Genomic DNA, 10,939 nt, shown 5'->3' on the forward strand with positions numbered 1-10,939 from the left:
CAGCACCGCCATTCAATGTGATCATGGCTGATCATCCCCAATCAGTACCCCGTTCCTGCCTTCTCCCCATATCCCCTGACTCCGCTATTTTTAAGAGCCCTAACTAGCCCTCTCTTGAAAGCATCCAGAGAACCTGCCTCCACCGCCCTCTGAGGAAGAGAATTCCACAGACTCACCACACTCTGTGAGAAAAAGTGTTTCCTCGTCTCCATTCTAAATGGCTTACTCCTTATTCTTAAAACTTCTTTAGATATTTGCCCCTGGTTCTGGACTCCCCCAGCATCGGGAACATGTTTCCTGCCTCTAGCGTGTCCAAACCCTTAACAATCTTATATGTTTCAATGAGATATCCTCTCATCCTTCTAAACTCCAGTGTGTACAAGCACAGCTGCTCCATTCTCTCAGCATATGACAGTCCCGCCATCCCGGGAATTAACCTTGAATATCTACGCTGCACTCCCTCAATAGAAAGAATGTCCTTTCTTAAATTAGGGGACCTGTACACAATACTCCAGGTGTGGTCTCACTAGGGCTCTGTACAACTGCAGAAGGACCTCTTTGCTCCTATATTCGGCCAACATGCCATTTGCTTTCTTCACTGCCTGCTGTACCTGCATGCTTACTACCAAAGTGGATAACCTCACATTTATCCGCATTAAACTTCATCTGCCATGCATCTGCCCATTCCCCCAACCTGTCCAAGTCACCCTGCACTCTCATAGCATCCTCCTCACAGTTCACACTGCCACCCAGCTTTGTCTCATCTGGAAATTTGCTAATGTTACTTTGAAACCCTTCAACCAAATCATTGATGTATATTGTAAATACTGTAGCTGCGGTCCCAGTACCGAGCCTTGCGGTACCCCGCTAGTCACTGCCTGCCATTCTGAAAGGGACCCGCTAATCCCTACTCTTTGTTTCCTGTCTGCCAACCACTTCTCTATCCATGTCAGCACTCTACCCCCAATACCATGTGCCCTAATTTTGCCCACTAATCTCCTATGTGGGACCTTATCAAATGCGTTCTGAAAGTCCAGGTACACTACATCCACTGGCTCTCCCATGTCCATTTTCCTAGTTACATCTTCAAAAAATTCCAGAAGATTTGTCAAGCATGATTTCCCCTCCGTAAATCCATGCTGACTCGGACCGATCCTGTTACTGCTATCCAAATGTTCGGCTATCTCATCTTTTATAATTGACTCCAGCATCTTCCCCACCACCAATGTCAGGCTAACTGGTCTATAATTCCCTGTTTTCTCTCTCCCGCCTTTCTTAAAAAGTGGGATAACATTAGCTGCCCTCCAATCCACAGGAACTGATCCTGAGTCAATAGAACATTGGAAAATAATCACCAATGCATCCACGATTTCTAGAGCCACTTCCTTAAGTACCCTGGGATGCAGACCATCAGGCCCAGGGGATTTATCAGCATTCAGTCCCATCAGTCTATCCAACACCATTTCCTGCCTAATGTGGATTTCCTTCAGTTCCTCCGTCACCCCAGATCCTCTGACCTCTAGTATATCAGGAAGATTGTTTGTGTCCTCCTTAGTGAAAACAGATCCAAAGTACCAGCTCAACTCATCTGCCATTTCCTTGTTCCCCATAATAAATTCACCTTTTTCAGTCTTCAAGGGTCCAACTTTGTTCTTAACTAATTTTTTCCTCTTCACATAACTAAAGAAGCTTTTACTATCCTACTTTATATTCTTGGCTAGCTTACCTTCGTACCTCATCTTTTCTCCCCGTATTGTCTTTTTGGTTATCTTCTGTTGTTCTTTAAACATTACCCAATCCTCTTGCTTCCCGCTCATCTTTGTTACGTTGTACTTCTTCGCTTTAATTTTTATTCTGTCCCTGACATCCCTTGTCATCCATGGTCGCCCCTTTCTCCCCTTGGAATCTTTCTTCCTCCTAGGAATGATCTGATCCTGCACTTTTTGTATTATTCCTAGAAACACCTGCCATTTTTGTTCCACTGTCATCCCTGCTAGTGTATCTTTCCAGTCAACTTTGGCCAGCTCCTCCCTCATGGAACCATAGTCCCCTTTATTTAACTGCAACACTGAGACCTCCGATCTACTCTTCTCCCTCTCCAATTGTAGATTAAACCTGACCATGTTATGATCACTACCTCCTAATGGCTCATTAACCTCGAGATCCTTTATCAAATCCGATTCATTACATAACACTAAATCCAGAATTGCCTTCTCCCTAGTAGGCTCCAATACAAGCTGTTCTATTTTTATTATTATTATTATTATTATTATTATTATTATTATTATTATTATTATTATTATTATTATTATTATTATTATTATTATTATTATTATTATTATTATTATTATTATTAATTGTAGTTCAGAGCTTATTTGAGGTTGTAGTGTTCTAGGGAAGAAACTGTTCCTGAACCTGGTCATTACAGTTTTCAGGCTCCTGTACGTTCTACTCAATGGCAATGGTGAAATGAGTGTGTGGCCAGGATGGTGTTGGTCTCTGATGATGCTGGCTGCCTTTTTGAGGCAGCAACTCCGATAAATGCCTTAGATGGTGGGGAGATCAGTGGGCAGTGTTCACAACCTTTTGCAGTCTTTTCCGCTCCTCTGCAACTTTGGGCGATTAAAGGGCGACCAGAATTGAACACAATACTCCAAATGCGGCCTAACCAAAGTCACAACACGTTCTTTCAAAATTTGAGATGTGACAAGTGCTGGCACAAACTTAAGATTCTATTTGTTGGGGGCTTTGGCAGTCATATCAGTTCTGATATGCCTCCAATACGCATGAATTCATTTGTGGCACAAGTAACACGGGTTGCTATATTGGGAAGAGCATTGGCATACCAGTGTATGCAGAACAGCCACAGTTTTAAGGCAATAAGGTGGCAACATTGATTTAATGCAAGAACCATTAAATTGCACCACAAAGTTGCAGCCATCAAAACTATTTAATTGGATCATTAATTAATTGCAGGTTGGTGTATAGAAAGGAATTGCTGATGTTGGTTAATACAATGCTGGAGTAACTCAGCAGGTCAGGCAGCATCTCCAGAGAAAAAGGATGGGCGACGTTTCAGTGTCTGAAGAAGGGTCCTAACCCGGAAAAATCCCACATCCTTTTTCTCCAGAGATGTGGCAGGGTGCCGCAGCGGTAGAGTTGCTCCCTTACAGCGCCAGGGACTGGAGTTCGATCCTGACTACAGGTGCTGTCTGTATGGAGTTTGTACATTCTTCCTGTGTCCTACGTGAGTTTTCACTGGTTTTCTCCCACACCAAAGAAGTACAGGTTTGTAGGATAATTGGCTTGGTAACATTGTAAATTGTCCTTAGTGTGTGTAGGATAGCGGTAGTGTGTTGGGATCGCTGGTCAGCGCGGATTTGGTGGCCCGAAGCGCCGATTGCTGTGCTGTATCTCTAAACTTAACTAAACTAAGATGCTGCCTGACCTGCAGAGTTTCTCCAGCACTTTGTGTCTATCGTGACGTAAAGAGTATTGCTTGGAGTGAGGCACTGTTTGGTGTTCCCAGACCTGCTTGTGGTTTGCAAAGTCCACACTGATTGACGTTGCATCAACAGAGGCTATGAGTCAAAACTCTGTTGCTTCCAGACAGCAGTGTGTTGGTCACCATTCCCCCGGGATTGCATCATGCTGGGAAGAATAGAGAGGGGGCAGGTGGTACAGGACCACCTGTTAAAATAGGAGGGGAAAGAGTTGCAGAAGGACCCTTCATTGTCTTCTCAATCAACCTGTGATCAATCCCACAGGAGGAGCAGTGCCCAATGTGACTCCTCTTCAGTAAGTCTGAACAGAGTTTGGTGCATACTGCAGTCATAGGGGAAGGTCAGAATCACTTGACCAGGTCCAGTGAAGGTCATGGTAGATATTAACATTACCACTCCTGCCTGTTCCCAGCCTGGGGCAGATACATCTAGGCACATTTGTTTCCTTTTTGGGCTTCCGCTCCAGGGGACACAATATATGTTATTCTTCATCAGTGGGAGAGGCGGTGAGTATAAATACACCGCTTTGAAATGACAGGCTTCCTGTTGGCGGAGGATGCCATCAATGGCAATGCCCTGAAGCCACCACAAATGATTTCTGAACCAGAATCTGAGGGGCAATTTTTTTACACAAAGGGTGGTAGGTATATGTAACGAGCTGCACAGTCACACAGGCTGAGTCCTGGGCCTCAGGCACAGAGGAAAAGCAGCAAGAGGAGGTGCGTGAGAAGGGAGAATGAAAAAGATACAGAGGGGCAAAGGAGGACGACCTCCATTGTTGACCACTGCAGAATGCATTAGAACACCAACACAAAATAAAAGCGTGCACAAAATTAACAATTCGAATCACATTTACATAACCTGTGATGAAGTAAACCATACAACATGAAATAACTACTCTTTGGTATACCCTTAGATCCCGCTTTCCATGTGTATATGATCTTATAGAGGTGTATAAAGTCATGAGGGAAGTAGATAGGGTGAATGCACAAAGACCTTTATCCAGAGTAAGGAAAGCGAGAACCAGAGAACGTATAGGATCTCAAGGGACAACTTTTAACATCTTATACTGCAACAACATTTATAAGATATGTGGACAGATACTTGTGCCCTTTTACAAAGGGTAATTAACTTACAAACTCACACATTTAGGGGATGTATGACAAACCAGTACTTTTGTTGATGCTGCCTTGAGGATAGCAGCATTTTGATTTAGTTTAGAGATACAGCATGGAAACAGAACCTTCGGTCCACTGAGTCCCTGCCAATCATTGATCACCAGTTCACACTAGTTCCATGTTGTTCCACTTCGCATTCACTCCCTACACACACAATTTTACAGATTCCAATTTTACTTCGGAGTCACGTGAGTGACTATGTGAAGAAGCCCGCTAGGACGCATGCGTGTCATTGCGCTACACGCATTGCGAAACATCAGACGCGGTGGAAGGACGTTCCCCCGCGGCGGCAATTTGAAAAGCCGCTATTGCAGGTAAGATTTCTTACTCTGCCGCCTTTTTGCCCACTACAGGAGAAAGGCAAAAAGCAAACGGGGGCTGCGACGAAGCTGGTCAGGGAGGACCGCGAAGCAGCGGACAGCCAGCAAAGCAGCCGTCGGCACTAGATCACCCGCAGTGGGATCAGCTGTGCCCTGTGTAGCCGCCGCGCCGGCCAAATCAACGCGGCCGGGCGGCAGACAAAACACAAAACAAACAGAGTCGTGGACTCAGAGGAGTCCGACTCTGATACACCACGGGAGGCCAGCGACCGAGAGCGCTGGACCCGCATGGAATGGTGTTTGGAGCATCTGCTCCAGCGTGACCGGCTCCGGGATTTGGAGTCAGGCCACTGTGGGCACTATATCAAACCCACAGCAGCACCTTTTCAAGGGCTGCACAATGTCTCCACCTTATCAGAGGGGAGCACCTCGAGTCAGTTCTGGGCTGACTTGGAAGAGGGGACCGCGGAAGAAAACACCAGTGCATGCATGGGGTGCAGGGTGAAGAAAAATTGCTGGATATGGTGTAAGCTTCATGCAGCCAGACCAAACAGGGGCAAACCTGGAGCCTAAGCTTGCAACAAGCATTGACTACATGTCACTGAACCAGCTACAGGAACAGGCTGTGCTGGATACAACAGAGACATTTAACACCAGGAAACTGCATTTCCCTGAATGTGCCAATTGTAAACAGCTGCATCTGGAAGCACATCGGGCCACAGGCAGAAGCATGAATGTGAAGTTTCAAAAAGTCCTGAAGTAACTAAACTTCAGGAATAACCGCTTTTTGCCCGTACGGTGGCACCACGGCCATGTCCCAAGGCCAACTGGACGCGCAGGCACTGCTATGCAACACTCAGCATGAATTAAATAGCATTAGAAAAAGTGCCATACAGCCAACGCTAAATCCAAAATTCGCGGGGCTGTGTAAGCCTGGAGCCACCAAACCGCCCTATTCTCCTGTTCAGGAGGCAACTTGTCAAAGCAGGTAAAGGAGCTGGACGAAGAAGCCAGAACTTTGGGGTTAATTAAAGGATCAACCTACCCTGCCAAAAACCCACCATAACCTACGACAACACCCCTACGCACCCACTGGCAGAACTGGTGAAATTTCGAGGGCTCGGCACTCTAAACATGAGTCTTTTAGGCCATGGCCCAAACCGACCCTCCTGGAAGATGCGGGTAACCCCAATAACACCAGCAACCAACCCGAAGAGCCAACCACCAGCACAGCAACGGAAGAACTTCAGGAAGAAGTAGTCCTGCCACTGGTAACAATGGAGGTAGGGGGTCTGGTTCCCCAAATAATATGGGAAGCATGGAGGTTGGGGGAAGACTGTATTAGGGTTTAAATGCATGGAGCATGCTAACATTCGATACTTACGTCTTAAGCAGTATCCAGGGTATGCCATAGAGTTTGTACACCAAAACAGCCCTCCAGTTCAACACAACCCAAACCGAGAATTTGTGCTCTCTGATAGGTAAAAAACAGAAGCACAAGTTGAACTGGAGCGACTTTACATAAAAGGTGTAATTCAGACAACACAACACGAACCATTAGAATTCGTGTCCAATATATGTACTAAAACCAAAAAAGATGGTGGTTGTCGCATCATCATAGATCTGACAAATTGAATACATTTGTACAATATATTCACTTCAAAATGGAAACCTTTGTTACTGCTAAACAACTAATTTCCAAAGGGTACTTCATGGCTAGCATCGATTTAAAAGATGCATACTATTCAGTACCCATACGAGGTGACCACAGACGTTACTTAAAATTTAACTGGATGGGACAACTCTGGCAATATAAAGCGCTGCCAAATGGGCTAACATCAGCCCAGGCTGTACACAAAAATTTAAAAACCAGGCCTAGCGTTTCTACGGAAACGCAAACATATGGTTATGGCATATTTGGATGACATACTCATGTAGGCATAACTTTGGAATTGGCCATATTAACTGTAACAGCCACAAAAACAGCTGTTTGGGAAAAACTGGGATTTATCATCCATCCAATTAAATCTAAACTAACACCGTCCACTACTATGGACTACTTGGGATTCATCATTGATTCAGTTCACAACGGTGACACTTCCCAAGGGAAAGGCCAGAGAAATAATAGAGGTTGCAGCAACCTCAATGACATCACAAATCCATCCATCAGATTGGTAGCCAAAGTAATTGGTAAAATGGTGGCTGCTTTCCCAGCCACACAATTTGGATTACATTACCAAAACTTACAGAGAGCTAAAATTCAAGCTCTAAAAATCAATGCAGGTCACTTTAACAGACCTATGAGACTACCAATTCAAGCCCAAACGGAGCTAAAATGGTGGATCGATAACATCTGGCTTTGTTTCAAACCTATAATTGTCAGTAACCCTTCGATGGTACTACAAACGGATGCCAGTGCACTGGGATGGGGAGCCACCAATACCATCACCAGCTGTGGAGATAGATGGACAGTGCAGGAGGCATCCTTCTTACTGACACTGGGTATAAATTACTTGGAAATGTTGGGTGCAGTTCATGGACTTACACACCACCAGCATGTTAGATTACAAATAGACAATACCACTGTGGTAGCATACATCAACCACATGGGCGGCAACAAATCGATATCATGTGACAATCTCGCTAATTTAATTTGGCAATGGTGCATCCAGAGAAATATTTGGATATCAGCCACTTACCTACCGCGGAGACTAAGTTTAGTGGCAGACACCAGGTCACGCAAATTTAATGAAAACACCGAATGGATGTTAAACAAAACAGTGTTTGCTGAAATCACAGCAAAATACGGGAAACTGGATATCGATCTTGTCGCATTTAGAAGATATCTAACTATGTTTCATGGGAACCAGACCCTGGGTCAACGGCAACAGATGCATTTTCGTTGCATTGGGGGAAATGGTTTATTTACGCATTCCCTCCCTCCTGCCTCATCAGTCGGGTATGAAGGAAAATACAACAAGACTCTGCGTCTGGTATTTGGGAGTACCCGATTGGCCTACTTAACCATGGTTCCCAGTGGTGCAAAACATGGTATTCGAACCATGTATTACAATCCCACACAGACCAGATCTACTACTACATCCCGTGACGGGATAGCCATCCAAGCCATAAAGCTGGAACCTGCTCAATTGTAGAGTTTAAAAACACCGCTTCTACAACTGGGACTCACGGACCGAACAGCAAACATCATCTCGGCGGCCCAAAGAGAGTCAATCAAGAAGCAATATCTGGTCTACATCAGAAAGTGGGAAACGTACTACCATAAGAACAAAACCACCAACAGAAATATCAACATCCCATCTGTTCTGGAATATCTGGCAGGTCTCCACTATGATGAGGGGCTCAGCTACAGTGCCATCAACAGCGCCAGAAGTGCCCTGTCGACATACCTATGGCAAGGGACAGAGCGTTACACGGTAGGGACTCACCCTCTGGTAACCAAGCTCATGAGGGGAATATTTAACACAAACCCCCAAAAAAACAGGTACTCCCATATATGGGATGTAAGCATTGTCCTGAAAGCACAGTCATGGTAATGGCACTGGTCACAGCACAGAGGGTTCAGTCACTGCACAGACTGGACAACATGACCTCCTCACCTGACGATATTACGTTCCATATTTACGAACTAGTAAAACAGAACAGACAGGGGTCAGCAGGCCTCAATATCCAATGTAGGTCATACTTTGCAGATGACCGCCTCTGTATAGTTAAACATCTATCACTATACATGGTGAAAACTAGAAACCTGAGAGGCAATGAGAAGGGACTGCTGATCAGCCATAAGAAACCTCACAAAAAAGTGACGGTCCAAACGATCTCGAGATGGCTGAAAAAGGTACTGACGCGGGCTGGGGTGGATACTAATGTGTTCAAATCTCATTCCACCAGGGCCGCAGCTACATCAGCGGCAGTACGACTGGATGTGCCCATGGACCAAGTCCTCGAAGCAGCAGGATGGTCAGGGGAAAGAACTTTCCAGTTATTTTATAACAAACCAGTGAGAGAGACTGGAACATTTGCAGAAAGAATTTTAAATTCTGTAAATTAATTAAAACCCATAAATAGGGTTATATTTGTGTTAATACATTTTATGATTTCAATAACGAATCATGTGCAATTATGTTAACACTATTCCTCCCACAGTCAAGGCAGACGTGTGCATGGACGTTTCTACGGCATGAGATCACAGAGCTTTGAAGTCTTCACGTAGTCACTCACGTGACTCCGAAGTAAAATAGTAAGATTAAACGAGAACTTACCAGTTTGAAGTTTGATCTGTATTTATGAGGAGTTACGATGAGGGATTACGTGCCCTCCGCTCCCACCCAGATCATATATACTTAACTGGTACCTCTTCTCTAATCTTACTATGTTTAGTCATTACAGTTATCTGTGATCTCACACCGCTGCTTTGAAGAATGCCACGCATGCGTCCTAGCGGGCTTCTTCACATAATCCCTCATCGTAACTCCTCATAAAATACAGATCAAACTTCAAACTGGTAAGTTCTCGTTTAATCTTACTATTAACCTACACTCCCACACATCTTTGGGATGCAGAATGAAACTGGAGCACCCAAGTGGTCTCAAGGAGAACATGCAAACTCCATACATATAGCAGCCGAGGTCAGGGTACAATCTGGGTCTCTGGCACTGTGAGGCAGCAGCTCTACCAGCTACACCACTGTGCCAACCTTGTTATTGATTAATTAAAAGATACAGCATGAAAGCAGACCTTTGGCCCATTGAGTCTGTCGACCATTGATCTCCTGTTCACACTCATTCTTATCAACTTATCTCTTGTGAAAACACAGGCACGATGGCTAACTCAAATGTGCTTGACAAAATTTTACATAACCAAAATTAATTTATAATTTATAATTAATAAAGCCTGCCATCTATATTTTTCCGATTCATTGTTTGAACAGGATCAGTCAAAATAATGATAGAAGCGTGTGGATGCGACAATTCTGGCATATTCCCAATTAACACTAAAGTTCTTGTCTAGACTTTTATTTGTGGCAGTGACAATAGCTATAAATAGGATGTAATTTATAATCTGAAGACCGTATGGATGACTGGTACCCTAAGTATGATCCTTAAGTGAAACCAATTCCAATTCTCGCCATAAACTGAGGCTTAATCCTTTCCATTTATACTAATATTTCACATTTATCCGTCTCATTGTCTCTGACATGTTTTACATCCTATTCCAACGGAGACAAATTGCTTTCAGATAAAATGGATTAAATGGTTGCATGTGTTTTATAAAATCCTCACGCAAGTGCAATAAAATTTGCATTTAAAAAAAAAAATGCTGTGAACCTGCAGATCCCGACACTCTCCAAATATACACAAACCCTAATTATAATTCACGATGCTGGCTTCATGACATCTGTCTGTGGAGGAGTGGGTGCAGGGAAAGAGTTGTCACTGTTGTAGCCATGACAGCATTCCTGCTTTCTCTGACTGTTCGCCTGCCACGAACAGATGGTTTCAGTGGTTTATTTTGATGGCACAATTTTGCAGTAACGCTCAACAATTATCTGAGAATTATATGAGGTTAATATATTTTCAACGCTTCTGAACTAAGCCTGCAAAATCTAACGAGCAGAACAATACATGCTCACAGAGGCTCGGCTAATCTATGTTGTGCAAACTGTTTGTCTCTGTCTGGCCCTTCTCAGGTGGGCACTGTGGAGTTACTATAACCTCCCACGCTGATCAAATTCAGGTGGGTGGCTTGTTTTACACCTGCTCGAGTGAAAAGCAAGATCGCCCAGGTGCAAAATTGTGGGACGCATAAAAACCTGTGGCAGATTCCAACTCCATCAGTTAGACTGAAATGGCTTTCAGTCTGTATATCCATCTGCTGCATACATCTTCCAAACCCATGCATCTGCAAATTGCCAAAG

This window comes from Amblyraja radiata, chromosome 1 (assembly GCF_010909765.2).
Source record: "Amblyraja radiata isolate CabotCenter1 chromosome 1, sAmbRad1.1.pri, whole genome shotgun sequence".
NCBI lineage: Eukaryota > Metazoa > Chordata > Chondrichthyes > Rajiformes > Rajidae > Amblyraja > Amblyraja radiata.